General features: G+C 37.6%; 1 protein-coding gene across 11 annotated transcripts in view; it reads left to right on the top strand.

The window, feature by feature from the left end:
* fam49al (family with sequence similarity 49 member A, like) overlaps positions 1–14,614 on the top strand; it is a 55,882-nt gene that overhangs the window by 16,280 nt on the left and 24,988 nt on the right. For 2 of the 11 annotated variants that reach the window (XM_048201277.1, XM_048201279.1), the window contains exons 1-3: positions 2,497–2,830; positions 6,837–6,879; positions 7,220–7,326. The gene's annotated coding sequence lies outside the window, so the exon portion shown is untranslated. Of the gene's footprint in view, positions 1–2,493; positions 2,831–6,836; positions 6,880–7,219; positions 7,327–14,614 lie in introns of those variants that run through there. The other 9 variants (XM_048201275.1, XM_048201276.1, XM_048201278.1 and 6 more) reach the window with 7 other exon arrangements.

The raw sequence follows: 14,614 nt of genomic DNA on the forward strand, positions 1-14,614 counted from the left end.
GAATACATTTTCAAAATTAAGCATTAGTATCTAAATTAGCAGCGGATGCATTCAAAGTCTGTTCACAAGCAGAAATCCAAATCTAAATAAAAGTTTCAGCTTAAACTGTGACAAGAGTAATGCACATTAACACAGAAAGAATATGTGAGTAAGTCTGAAAGTGAAACCTCACAACATCCTTTTATTGAGGAGAGCAGCCTGACAGGAAGGCTTATATCTATAATTAGATATACATTTGTCTGACTCTTTTTTTAATGCACTACCATTACTGGTGGAAACTCACGCTGGGGGTAAGCATGTCTAAAAGCATTTTCACACTCACTCACAATACAGTCCTCCACACACTCTTGTTCTTCTCAATTTCAACAAAACATTTTGTTGTACTTTTCCACAAAGCATGATTCACCCACTGACGTCTCAAAACACTATGCCGTCTCCTGACAGACCCTGAACGTTTTGATGAAATGAAAGTAACTGTTAAACTGGAACTTTTTAATCAAAAAAAGAAAAACACCCTCAGAGTTTTGTTCCTATTTTAGTCTGTTAGCCTTGATGCAATATGCTATAGTGTAGAGATTCAGCCAAATCCCTTTGAAATAAATATTAAAGGATTAGTTCACTTTAAAATGAAAATTACCTCAAGATTTACTCACCCTCAAGCCGTACTAGGTCTGACTTTCTTCTTTCTGATGAACACAATCAGAGTTATATTAATAAATATCCTGACGCATCCAAGCTTTATAATGGCAGTGAATGGGACCAACGAGTATGAGGCTCAAGAAAGTGCATGAATCCACCATAAACGTACTCCACACCGCTCTGGGGAGGTTAATAAAGGCCTTCTGAAGCAAAGCGATGCATTTGTGTAATAAAAATATCCATATTTAACAAGTTATTAAGTAAAATATCTTCCACTAGACACCTTCTGTATTCAACTTACGAAGAAAGTGCAGTTCAAAATGCTACGCTACGTCCTGCACGTTCCATATTCAACTTATCTTCCATATCTAGCTTCCACCAGACTGCCCTCTGTATTCAACTTACGAAAAAGCGCCAGTTACACTTTTTTCGTAAGTTGAATATGGGGGGCAGTCTGGCGGAAGCTAGATATTTTACTTGTTAAATATGAATATTTTTCTTACAAAAACGCATCGCTTCGCTTCAGAAGGCCTGTATTAACCCCTGTGAGTACTTTTATGATGGATGGATGGATGGATGGATGCATTTTCTTGAGCCTCATACTCATTGGTCCTGTTTACTGCCATTATAAAGCTTGAATGCGTCAGGATACTTATTAATATAACTCAGATTGTGTTCATCAGAAAGAAGAAGGTCATATACACCTAGATGGCTTGACACCTATAGGAGTGAGTAAATCTTGGGGTAATTTTCATTTTAAAGTGAGCTAATCCAACTTTTAAGTTAATATTTCAATAATTTAACAAAACATTTCCATGTTCACAGTTCTCTAATGTTGGTTAATGGTCACATGACATATGCAGATAAACAAATATAATATTTTATCTATTTTAGTAAGTTTTATTATGACTCATCCTGCATGGCATATCCAAATCAGATTCCTTCTAGAATGATAATGCCTTCCCACCTATTTAGCAATGGCAAGTAGCAAACCATCTTCTGACATACACTATACACTACTGCCAATTCTTTTTTTCATGAAAATTCCCAACTTCCTGTTTCAAAAGGAAATATGGCAACACTGACAAATTAACCTTGGTTTATGTTGCCATCTGCTTACTTACAGAACATCAACAAATCAGTATACAGAATGTGTTAGTTTTGTAAATTAAATGAAGTTGGCCATTTAAGTAACCTACACACACAAAAAAAAAATGGAGTAGAAACAATTTTCACTCAGAAATTCCAAGTAATTTCACAATAAACTACAAATAAATGGCAAATAACACACTGAATTAAATGTGACATTTTAAAATGGAACAATCTTTGTTTTACCTACAACTTTGAAAAATCATTGTTACTGTACTGTAAATCCAGTACCCTGGTTTGCTTGAATTTAACATACAATTTACATCCGAGGACATCTTCATAGCTTTCCTGATGTGCCAACATCAGTCCTGTGCAAGTCTACATTGTTGAATGTCTTTATGTATATAATAGTGGTTTGAATCGTGACGACCACAAACAATAGCTATACCGGCCATTAGATGTGCCTCATTTCACCTTCCCCATCAGCACGGCGATTCATCAGCTTTTCGGAGGGGCCACGTCCATGTCACCCACCAACACAAACACACACACCTGCTGTTGTAGCCTGAAGGAGAAGGGTTAATTCCCCCCACCCTTATATACACAAACAAACAGCACTCGTGCAAACCATCCACTCGCATACTCTCACACTCTTCCCCCCCAACAGTCAGTTGTTAGTTAGGGGGAGGGGGTGTGAAGGGGAGAGGCTAGCGGAGGTCTTTGTGAGAGAGAGAGAGAGAGAGAGAGAGAGAGAGAGAAAGAGGAACAGAGCGTTCTATTTCTCATAGATGAGCAGCTGCTAGGCAGGACTGTCTTGAAAGCAGAGAGACAGTGAGAGAGACCATTTGGTGCCTGAACGAGAGCGAGGGAGGGGGAGAGAGAAACGCACACACTCAGCGTGAGCTTGTGGTTTAAGCAGACACTAGCCGTGCGTTTAGGGAAACCCACAGTCTCAGCTCCCTGGGATAAAGGAGTGTTGTTTCTGGCCCTGCTCTTTTTCCCCTTTTCATTCTTTTATTTTACTCCCTCCATCCTTTCTCTTCTTCCTCTTACCTGCGGAAAGAGCTGGACCACTGTTTTCTCCCTGAAACACACCGAGCCGGTAAGCGGGCACGCTATCTATTTCTGTTTCCTGCTTTTCTGTGTGTCAGTATCTTTTTTCTGCTTCATTCATCCTTATTGCTTGGGTAGAGAGAGATGCAGTTGATGTGCTAGCATGATACCTAGGTGATGCCGTACCGGCATCCGTCGCGGCCGGCTTATACTGGGACTGGGTGCGGAAGAAGGAGGGATTGGAGGAGAGGGAAGGGGGTGTTCTACTTTTTCAGCCCCACGATCGGTCAACTGGGGCTCGTCCTCTTTCACTGCAGCACATGGCAGAATACACACACTGACACACAAACACACAACACTCCAGTTGTATTACACGTACGTGTCCTGTAAAACTAACCGTCTGCTTTAGTAGGGCTAATTAACGCACCTATTAGCCTAATCAATACTCATCCTCTCATATTAACTAAGGCCAGTGGTGCATAAGGAGGTGTAAATAGAGATGTTCTCGTTTATCAACCCTTTTGTGGACATAGAAGCACGTTCCCTTTAGGCAAAGTGAAGGCATAGAAATGGCATTTTATTCCCCGCTGACATTTGCAGAGGCATTTGCTGTAAACGATAAACCACTCAGGGCTAATTAGGTTGCATGCTGTTGTATATGTGTACGCTTGTGCATTGTTATAGCTAAAAACATGTAGCATGTGAACGGCTGAGAGAAATGAATGAAATCATGAATGGAGAAATGAACCACTCCTTTTTTCGATCCGTTCTCGTTCTCATGAGCGGGATGTGGAAGAGGAAATTCACACCTGAGGGGGGAAGAAAGAGGTAGATGTATGAATGAAGCCCTAGAATACGGAGTCTGGTCATACATGTCCGGATATGAATGCTTTCGGTTGTAGAAAGACCCCTGACATGTCAGGAAAAAAATCAGGTTGGGTGGCTACAAGATCTGTAATATACTGAAAATGAATTTGCAAGGGTAAAGAACAGCTTTGGTTTTCAATCATTGTACAAAATCTTTGTTTTTTTGAACAAAAAAAAGAAAAAAAAACCCACGAGTGCCAATTAAAGAACTTGAATCATTCAAAATTTGATGTGTAATCTACTCTACTCACCGTTAAAATGCGCATAAATGCTGTTGACAGCAAAATATAATGCTTATGTGCATATTGCAAAGGTACTGTATGTATTTTATGTCTACTAGCACTGACCAAAAATGCTTTTTAAATCAAAAAAGTTCTGAATATTATCATTAAATTACTACATACCACATACCTTGATGTGTACTACATACACATCGAGATATCAGTGTAGCACAAATATATGTTTTAGCCTTATATGAAATCAGTCTGAGGCTGAAAATGTATTTACTTGTCTGTTGCTAGGACACTCCCTTTGAACATTTTATACGAGGCCTCTGATTGGCTGCAGCCAATGATGCAAGTTTCTCACCCCAAATCTTTCCCCTTCGCCCATGGAAACATGCCTGTCTGCATTTCTTCCTTTCCTTCTGTCTACCTCCATGTCATAGATCATCTGAACCTTGTCTCCATCCTGCATCTCTCTCATCCATCCCTTCTTTGTTACAATCAGGCTAGATGGATAGAGGGATGCTACAAAGCTGATCCTTTTCTCTTTGTTGTATTCTTATTTTAGGAAATTGTATTAAAAAAAAAAAGAAAAGCATCAAAGCTCAATACAGTAGAAGCAGTTCATTCTCAGTGTTCTGCTCTCTGCTGATGTGTGATTTCTGCCCCTGTGCTGGTGGCAAAGACTCTGACCCCCACCTCCACATGAGCATTATATATGTGCTGTACTGTAAGTGGGTCAGTGTAGAAAGTGTGGCATGTCATGTGTGTCTCGGGGAAGTGGCCTGACTGGACGGTCATATAGAGCGTGGGAATCAAGAGAGAAGGGGGCTGAATTGTCTTTGCTAACCTTGACACAAGCTTCCACCATCTCCACTGCAGCTTGACCCATACGTGCATTATAATGCATATGCATCAAGCTTGGAGGCTGAATATCGTGCAGAATACCAAAAACTTCCTTTTGTCTAATACTCTGTTGTATAAGATCTAAACTGAATACTGAAATTATTATAGGATTAGTTCACTTCAGAATTAAAATTTCCTGATAATTTACTCACCCCCATGTCATCCAAGATGTTCATGTCTTTCTTTCTTCAGTCGAAAAGAATTGAAGGTTTCTGAGGAAAACATTGCAGTATTTTTCTCCATTTAGTGGACTTCAGTGGGGTACACCGGGTGGAAGGTCCAAATTGCAGTTTCAATGCAGCTTCAAAGGGCTCTACACAATCCCAGACGAGGAATGAGGGTCTTATCTAGCAAAACAATGTCATTTTCTAAAAAAAAAATACAAATTTATTTCTAAAAAAAATGTCTAAATTTTATACTTTTTAACAATAAATGCTAATCCTGCACTGCTCTGCGATCCGCCACGCATTACGTAATCACGTTAGAAAGTCAAGCGTGATGTAAGCGGAAGTACCACGGTAGGGCGAAAAACTCAAAATCATCCGATATTGTTGTTTTACCTTTTTTGTAAAGGCCGTTTGGCCTTATCTTTGCATGTTCGCTTTGTAGACACTGGATCCGTACTTTCACCTAAGTCACGTGATTACGTCATGCGTGGCGGATCGCAGAGCAGTGCAAGATGAGCATTTGTGGTTAAAAAGTATATATTTTTTATTTTTTTGACAAAATGACTGATCGTTTCGCTAGATAAGACCCTTAATCCTCGTCTGGGATCGTGTAGAGCATTTTGAAGCTGCACTGAAATCGCAATTTGGACCTTCCACCTCACTGAAGTCCACTATATGGTGAAAAATCCTGGAATGTTTTCCTCAAAAACCTTAATTTCTTTTCAACTGAAGAAAGAAAGACTTGGATGTCTTGGATGACAAGTTAATTATCAGGAAATGTTCATTCAGAAGTTAACTAATCCTTTAAATGTAGCTTCAACTATCTAGCTTCACTTACCAAACAGAATAGCAAAAATAACTTTTATCAAACAGGTGTTCTGGTTCTAAACTTCCTTTTGTTATTTAAGGGACAGTTCACCCAAAAATGAAAATTCTTGATATCATTTACCCTCATGTTGTTCCAAATTTGTATGATTTTTTTTCTTCTTCTTCAAAACAAAAGAGTTTTTGAAGAATGTTGGTGTTCAAGCAACAGCAGATCCCATTGACTTCCATTGTATGGACAAAAAACAGATTTTCAAAATATCTTCCTTGTGTATCTGTATATGTTAAGTCATATATGATTCAAAAGGAACACCATGCTAAGTGACCTTTAGCTTAGAGCCATTTATCTCCATGAGGATGCTGACATCTTTCACGAGAGGCCTAATGGATTAACTTTGAAACCGCAAAAAAAAAAAAAAAAAAAAAAAAATTAAACAACCTGATGAATCAAATCTAACTAAATCCATACAATTGATAACCTGTGTGCTACCAAAATGCTTGATTAATGTCTACACTGCTAACTTCAGTTCAAAAGACATTTCAAATAAAAAGACGAGGGATTACAGAGCCATTCTGAAGTATAAAGGCACACTACACACTCTATACTATTTTTGCATGGGTTGTCTGATCCCCTCTTAAAGTCCCACTATACTTTCACTTTAATGACTTTAATGACTTACAGGAATAATATCACAAATTTTGCCAATGGATCTTATGGCATATTAATGAAGTTTCAAAAGGAAGCTTAAAAATTTGTCTCGCTAAACGAGGTCAGGCTCTTTATCAAACTTTCTTTAATGCTTATAATTAATTGAAAGAATTTGCAACTTCATTTACCCTCAATGTGTTTAACTGTAAGGAACGTAATTATGATTGATTTAGCCATTTTCAAGATCAGTGTCTCGCTTCAAGTGCAATCCTTCAAATAAATTAAACTATTTTCTTACGTACATATAAAAATGATGCTATACAATATGTACATTGCTCAGAACAGCTGTCACAGGAAATGGTTACAGATACTATATTAGGTCATGGTGACCTATGTCCACATTTTGATTTCCTACAGGCCTGAGGCGAGAGGAACGGCTGAGACAGCGCTATTTGAGATGGTATGTCTATCTGCACCCATAGCATGTAGGCCAGACACTTTACACTGATGCAGACTCATAGATCTCTTTCAGAAGGACAATATGTATCTAGATGACAGAGGATAGTCTCAGGACCTTTTTTTTGCTTTTGCATGCATTTTATAATCAGTGCATCACCACCTTCGGGAATATGAGAGTTGCAGAGGTATCTACTGTTTGTCAGTGTCCTTTGTCCTGATGTCTAACATGCTATTATGGAAACATCTTGCATAAATTTTTATATTAAAATGATTAAGTGTAACTTCAATTATCTAGCTTCACTTACCAAATAGAATAGCAAAAAATGACTGTTTTCTAACAGGTTTTCCCATAAGGCTGGTTCACACTATTGGAGCAGTGAGAACTAGACTGCTGTACAAGACGGAGACTTTTGTTTTCGGCAGACAGGCTCTGAAGGGCAGAGGCAAAGTGAGTGATGGTAGAGCTGATACCCAGTTTCTCATCTCCTCTTATCTGTCTATCTACCCTGTAAAATCAGAGCAGTGAGAAAAGGAAAGTTGCTGCCAGACATCCCACCAAACGCTTTGATGAGCAATCAGAAGCTTGAGGAGTTCACACAAACCCAAATATCCTCGCTCCAAGTTTTTAAACTGGGTCATATTGAAATTCCCATTAGTTATGGGTATCAGAAGCCTCCTTATCATGCTGTGCATCCAAAATTTGTAATTGTTAATATTATTTAATGGACCCTGACCTAACACGAACTAACAATGAAAGTTGTGTTTTTATAAACGAATGTTAAACAATTTACATAAATAAAATACTGTAACAAATCATTTAAGTAATAAAAATTTTTTTTTTATTTAAACTGATTTAAAATGAATGCAAATTAAACATGACATAGACATGAAATAAAAAATATACTAATGTTAATTTAAATAAAAATATTAATGTAAAGTTTAATTTTAAAGTCCTCCTGTAGTCAGTCATTTTATCCCTTAAAACTCAATGATTGATCACCAAAATGCATTTTTAAACATTTTTTTTTTCCCTGTGAAAAAAAATTCTTCATGCCTTAAAATAGCTTAAATGTAACTCTACACCCTTGCCTCATTTAATATACGCGGATCAATGAATATGCAAATTAGCCCCACTTCAACTCACTCACGTCAGCTCAGAGATCCACTCGGTCAACTTACTGAGGTAAACGCTGCACAATGATATCACTCTTTACAACATCGGTCACATAACGGTAATTAATATAACTAGACTTTTGCTTGACTATGTTATCAAACAGCTAATAATGTGTTGCTAACGTTACACAAACCATGTTCCCATTCTTAATCTCAGAATCAGACAGCTGCCTTCTAACAATCAGTATCCTTACAAACACACCATATTACTAAATCTACACGATTTTTCACATCAACAGAAAATTATACCGGAATAACCTGGGTCCTCTCACGTGACGTGATTGGTTACAAGGTAGTTTGTGATGTCACAGACACTAGCGATTTCAAACCGCGGGTTTGAAAATGAGACTGTCAGTTTTAAGGAGAAAATACTCAGCAGTGTTGACATGAATTTGCACATGGTTTGTCTTAAAGCATGTTAAAAACACCACATAAACAATGTTAAAAACTTGATTTTCAGCACAGGGGGTCTTTTAGGACATTTCTGTTTGCTTTGATACAAAAATCTGTGATGATCGCCACATGTTCATCAGTATAAATCTGCATCTTAAAGGGTTAGTTCACCCAAAAATAAAAGTTCTGTCATTAATTACTCACCCTCATGTCGTTCCACACTCGTAAGACCTTCGTTCATTTTCAGAACACAAATTAAAATATTTTTGATAAAATCCAATGGCTCAGTGAGGCCTCCATTGACAGCAAGATAATTAACACTTTCAATGCCCAGAAAGCTACTAAAGACATATTTAAAACAGTTCATGTGACTACAGTGGTTCAACCTTAATGTTATGAAGTGACAAGAATACTTTTTGTGCAGCAAAAAACAAAATAACTTCATTCAGCAATATCTAGTGATGGCCGATTTCAAAACACTGCTTCATGAAGCATCAAAGCTTTACAAATCTTTTGTTTCGAATAAAGTCACGTGAACCACTGAAATTTCGAAACGTTTTGAAACACTTATGATGTAACAAAGCCTCGTTTACTGAAATCACGTGACTTTGGCAGTTTGATCCATGCTCCGAACCTCTGATCCGAAACAAAAGATTCATAAAGCTTCAAAGCTTTATGGTCTTTAAGGTCTTACGGGTGTGGAACGACATGGGGGTGGGTAATTAATGACAGAATTTTCATTTTTGGGTGAACTAACCCTTTAATGCAAAGTCATCTGATAATCACTGCTTTAGGATTCCTATTTCTCCCCAAGCTTTTTTGAATATTGCAAAGACCTTTTGATCAGGTTAATTGTGGCTAGCCTGCTAAAAAGGCCTACATAGATGTTTACCATCATAAGTTTTGGATGCAGTTCAAGGGTTGCTAGTGTGCCACTTCGGTCCACCAGCTAGACCGACCAATATAAACCAGCTTGGACCATTGGATATTCATGTTTGTTCTTTTCCAAATGATTCTGAACTAAGATATCAGGCATGATGGGTGCTTTATTCCAAGGAGATTGCAAGTGCTATATTTAGCGTCTGGTTTTGCTCCCTGACCTTGAGCAGGTGTGCTCAACACAGGGAGTAAGAAGGCAAGAAAATGGGTGAAACAGACACAAACTGGCAGGTAGACCTCAGTGCAATGTTGTTTGGGTGATGAGCTGCCAGAATGGCTCAATCACACCAATAGCAATGACGATTTGTAAGGGTCTTTTGTTTACATGTCACAAAGGGTGAAGACAGTGATATCACAATGCATGGGGCACGTGCCTGTGTTTAAATGTGTGCGTGTGCATAGGTCATTCTCTTGATGCTTTTCAATGTTTTGCTGACAAAGTTGTTACTAAAAACATAATAGCTACTCTCAGGGGATGTTCTGTTTTTAAAAACAAGAGATAAAAAATGAGCCTGAGGATAGAATTTGGTTATTATGGATCTGGATATTGCCGCTGTATTTCTATTAAGAGGACAATGAAGCAAAACAGTGAAATCAAAAATCCATTTATCCATTCCTGACTGTTCGTTTGATGTTAGCTCATTGTTTTGGCATTATGTTTTGCTAATAAGGTTCTAAAATTGCAATTCATTGGAAAATTCCAAAATCTAAAGATTAATTTCGCTCTATAATTAAATTCCAGTCATCAAAAGGAATGAGCAAAAAGATGAGAGATTCTCTGCGATCAAGACTTTTGTCTCCTGTCAGCCCTTGAGCAAAGGCACACAATGCTAATTTGCAATTGCCCTGCTCGCTATTCTCCGGTCTCAGCCTTTTTTCTTCCAGTGCCATGGATGGAGAGAGAGCGTGGGGGAGGGGTGGCGGTGGAGAATCGTTCCCTTCTTTCTCTCTCCTCTTTCCAGTTCCTGCACTAGCATGTTTTGCTGTTCTCCAATATTGGCGTAGGTGACAAGGGGCCGATGATGGCCGAGCATCCTCAACCCTGTCAGCTGTAGCATCGGATTTCCATTCATTCGCTTCATCCGGCCCTGCCGCTGCCATCTCCCATCAAGCCCAGAGGCGAGCCCACTGTCAATACCGATTTCTCTTAGAGGACCCGTCGTGCTAGGCTAATGCTATCTCCACACGCTGTAGAAGCTATAATGATACCCATTAAAAAGTTGGACATGTCAGACAGGAAGTGAGAGGGATAGGCAGAGTGAAAAAGAAAGAGAAATCATCACTACTATTATTCACTGCCTTCCCTTGTGAAAAAGAAGTACACTTTGGCATACTTTTGAAAAGAATACTTATTGCGGAAATAATACACTTTCAAAGAATATATTTGATTGCGAACTGAATGTAATGTTTTTGGACACTGTTAATTGTAATTAGCTGATAATATTTTGACCCACTTATGTAGGACTTGATGTAGTACATCTTTACATGTAATTTCATAATTCTATTGTCTTTTAAATTTGGTTAAAGTTGACAGCTGAGTGTACTGACAAGCAATTAAGGTAAAATAAAATAAATAAATATTGAAACTTGTATGTCATGTATTTAAATATATCTATAATTGCACACCTGTAATGTAGTAGCAATTTAGTATATTTAAAATGTATTAACTTAAAATGTAATAGAGTGCCCCAGGGATGTAGGCCAACCCGGAAGTTAGCGGGTTATAGAAAATAAGCTCTGTGTTTAAATAAGGGTTATGACACGTACACGTTTTGTCTATCAAGATAATCTTTACAAGTTAACACAACATTTATAGATTTTGAAGCCTAAATAAAGTCGTCAGATATAAAAGGCTAACAGTAGGCTATAAACGGACTACAGCACACCATGGTCGCGGATCAACGTCACCACCAAGCTTCCTCAAACTTTATTTAGAAAACAACTCTATTTAAAAACATGCTCACTGATTATGATCTGCGCTGTGTATGAATACTTATCCACTTTTTCATGAGAAATGCTGTCCAAATGTCCCGTTTTTAATGATGACGTCTAAAGTCCCCGCCAAAGGAAGTAGTCCCTTTTAGCAATTTGTTAGCAACCGCCGATTTTAAGACACAGTAAAAGTAAAAAAAAAAAAATCACAAGTGGGTTATAACTGGTGTGTTTTATGTCATAGATCAAAACGCGAAAGTATTTAGAGGCTTTGTTAACCACAGACCTTATTTCAGGCGATTTAGCAAAAACACATTCAAAAAACCCATAGTCTTGACGGCGTTGGAACCGGAAGTCCTAAAATGCTAACTCGCTTCCGGATTTTGCCTACAAAAGTGCATCATCCCTGAGGCACTCTCGAATAACTCTCGTATATCGAATAACACACCACAGTTAAAGTTATAATCAAGAACTTTACATCAATTACTCACCCTCATGTCATTCCAAACCTGTAAGACTTTCGTTCATCTTTGAAACACAAATGAAGATGTTTTATATTAAATCTGAGAGATTTCTGTCCCTCCATTGACAGTCCATGGCATGCAACTACATTGATGCTTCAAAAAGTTCATAAAGAGATCATAAAACTAATCCATATGAATCTAGCGGTTTAGTCCAAATTTACTGAGGACTCTCAATTGCTTTATATGATGAACAGATTGAATTTAGGCTTTTATTCAAATATAAACATTGATCAGCGAACAAACAGAAGCTCAACTGTACCTGCTTGACATGCAAAAATGTGATTTGATGAATATTTATATGTGAATAAAAGCCTAAATTAAATCTGTTCATGATATAAAGTGATCAAGCCTCTTTAGAAAATTTGGACTAAACCACTCAATTCATATGGATTAGTTTTTGATCTCTTTATGAAGCGTCAATGTTTCAGTTGCGTAGGGACAGAAAGCTCTCGGATTTCATCAAAAATATCTTCATTTGTGTTCCGAAGATGAACGAAAGTATTACAGGTTTGGAACTACATGAGGGTAAGTAAATAATGACAAAATTTCCATTTTTGGGTGAACAAACCCTTTAAGATAAAACTATTAATTTGACATTATTACAAAAGTGCACTTAAGAAACAGCAATGAAAGTGTACTTTCTTTAAGTAGACTCAAATGGCCTTTTATTTCACTAATATTATATTATCTGCTAGTACAGTTTAAAAAAACAAAACAAAAAACAACATTTTTTCTAAGATTTGAAGTACACTATAAGTGCACATTCACTAAAATTAAACACAAATCTTTTTCACAAGTGTTTCACTGCCTGAGAATAATGAGGTGGCAAGAGTAAAATAGGGTGAATTTAGGTAAATTGTGCCACATTTTCACATTCCCGTCAAAAAGTAGTACAATTTTACTGAATTTATCAAAGCCTGACAATAAAAATGAAAAAGCTCTTTATCATTTGTTAATTTCTCTATTACCCACACACTTTCATTCTTCTTTGAAAGAAATACATGCTGAAAGTGCTTCTGTGTTTTAATTATATTAATGAGTCATTTTTGATAATGGCAGGTAGAATAATGTGGGCTAGTTTCTCCCATACCCATATAACTTTAACTTTATGAATTTAAATCATAAATAAATGATGCCCCCTCTAAAGGCGCATTCCGATCAAACAGATGGCTCATTCAAGGTTGATAATGTGTAGACTTGGAGGCTTTTACTCTAGTTTGACTCTAATTTGCAAACAGCATTTTCACATATTCACATCAAGCCTGAATTTTGAATAGAAAAAATGGTTTCTATGGACCTATTCACACATTTACATGCATTCATTTGGTAGTCGCTTTTATCCAAAGTGACTTACAAATGAGGAACATCACAATCAATTTTCTATAAGAGCTTAAAATATTTGCAGATCACAGTCCCAGTCAAATGTGGGTTTTTTTATGTACAGATTGTGCAAATTGAACCTTCAGGGGTTCAACATCTTATCACTGGGGGCAGTACCCTTAAAGGGACAAATTTGTACCTTATTTACCCAATGACAAGCTGTTGAATGCCTGAAGGTACAATTTTTGCAATTTCTTTCTGACAATGTACAGCAGACTGATTGAAATCTGAACAACCAATGTGATTTCCAGTGCATTGGTGACCCTATGTGCTCCCATAGTGCTCTGTTAAACAGTGTAGAGTCTATTCTCACTAATTTCTGCTTCAAAAACTGAAAATAAAGGCAAAATTAGTGCACATGGAGCTATAAATGGTCTTTAAATGGGCTAAAATAACTTTAAGAGCCTTTTGTAAAGACTGAATGCAGAAGAGAACATCTGTTCCAGTTTCTCAGAGAGCTCTATTGTAATGCAAGTCCTTTAGATTAAGTCCTTTTAAAGTTACTGTGACCTGACACAGCATTGTTAGGATGTTTCTAGCAAAGGTCAGAGTTCATTAAGAAATGCTTGACCTTGTGTTTTGTTCACTGTGACATGAACATCAGTCAGACCTACATAGTACAAATCATTACAACTTTATCCTCTGACATTTAAACACTCTTTTTCTTCTGGGGGTGGACAGGTTTGATCTATGTACTAGACATGGTCTCAAAGACATTTCTTGGTCCCAGGTGACCCTGGATGACCCTGTCCTCAGCACGGTCATTAAGTCCCTCAGTGCTGCAGTGAATTCAATTGCAGGTCATAAACCGCTGGACTATACTGAAACTCCACAGCATGCATCCAACACTGTTTTAAAGAATACTAGCTACTTTATAGAAAAACAAATGGTACTATGATTCAAAATTTTGAACATTTGAACGGTATTGTATAAAGAGTTGTCAAAAGTACTGACTTCGGTACCAAGTCGGTACTGAAATTTAAAAAATGTGACCCTTGAGCGCTGTTGAGCGGATTCGTAAACACCTCTGATTGGCCATTGTGTTCACACGCTCATCAGATATGTCTGTGATTGGCTTCAATGATCAACGCTTCAAAAACATGTTGCAATCAATGAAGTTCTTCACCGAGCTCTTACACAGATACACACGGGAGAGTTTGAAAGCAGGCGTTTATCACGGACCAGTCCACTGATAGATGGCTGCTTTCAAATGCTCCCGCTCTTTCAAAACGCTTTCAAATTAAAACACTTCCATGTGCTTTCAAACGCTCCCATGCGTTAATCATTGTAGCCAATCACAGACATATCCGATGAGCGCGTGAACACAATGGCCAATCAGAGGTGTTTACGAATCCATTCAACAGCGCTCAAAGCACATTTTTTACATTTCAGTAC

This window comes from Megalobrama amblycephala, linkage group LG9, assembly GCF_018812025.1.
Source record: "Megalobrama amblycephala isolate DHTTF-2021 linkage group LG9, ASM1881202v1, whole genome shotgun sequence".
Taxonomy (NCBI): Eukaryota; Metazoa; Chordata; class Actinopteri; order Cypriniformes; family Xenocyprididae; genus Megalobrama; species Megalobrama amblycephala.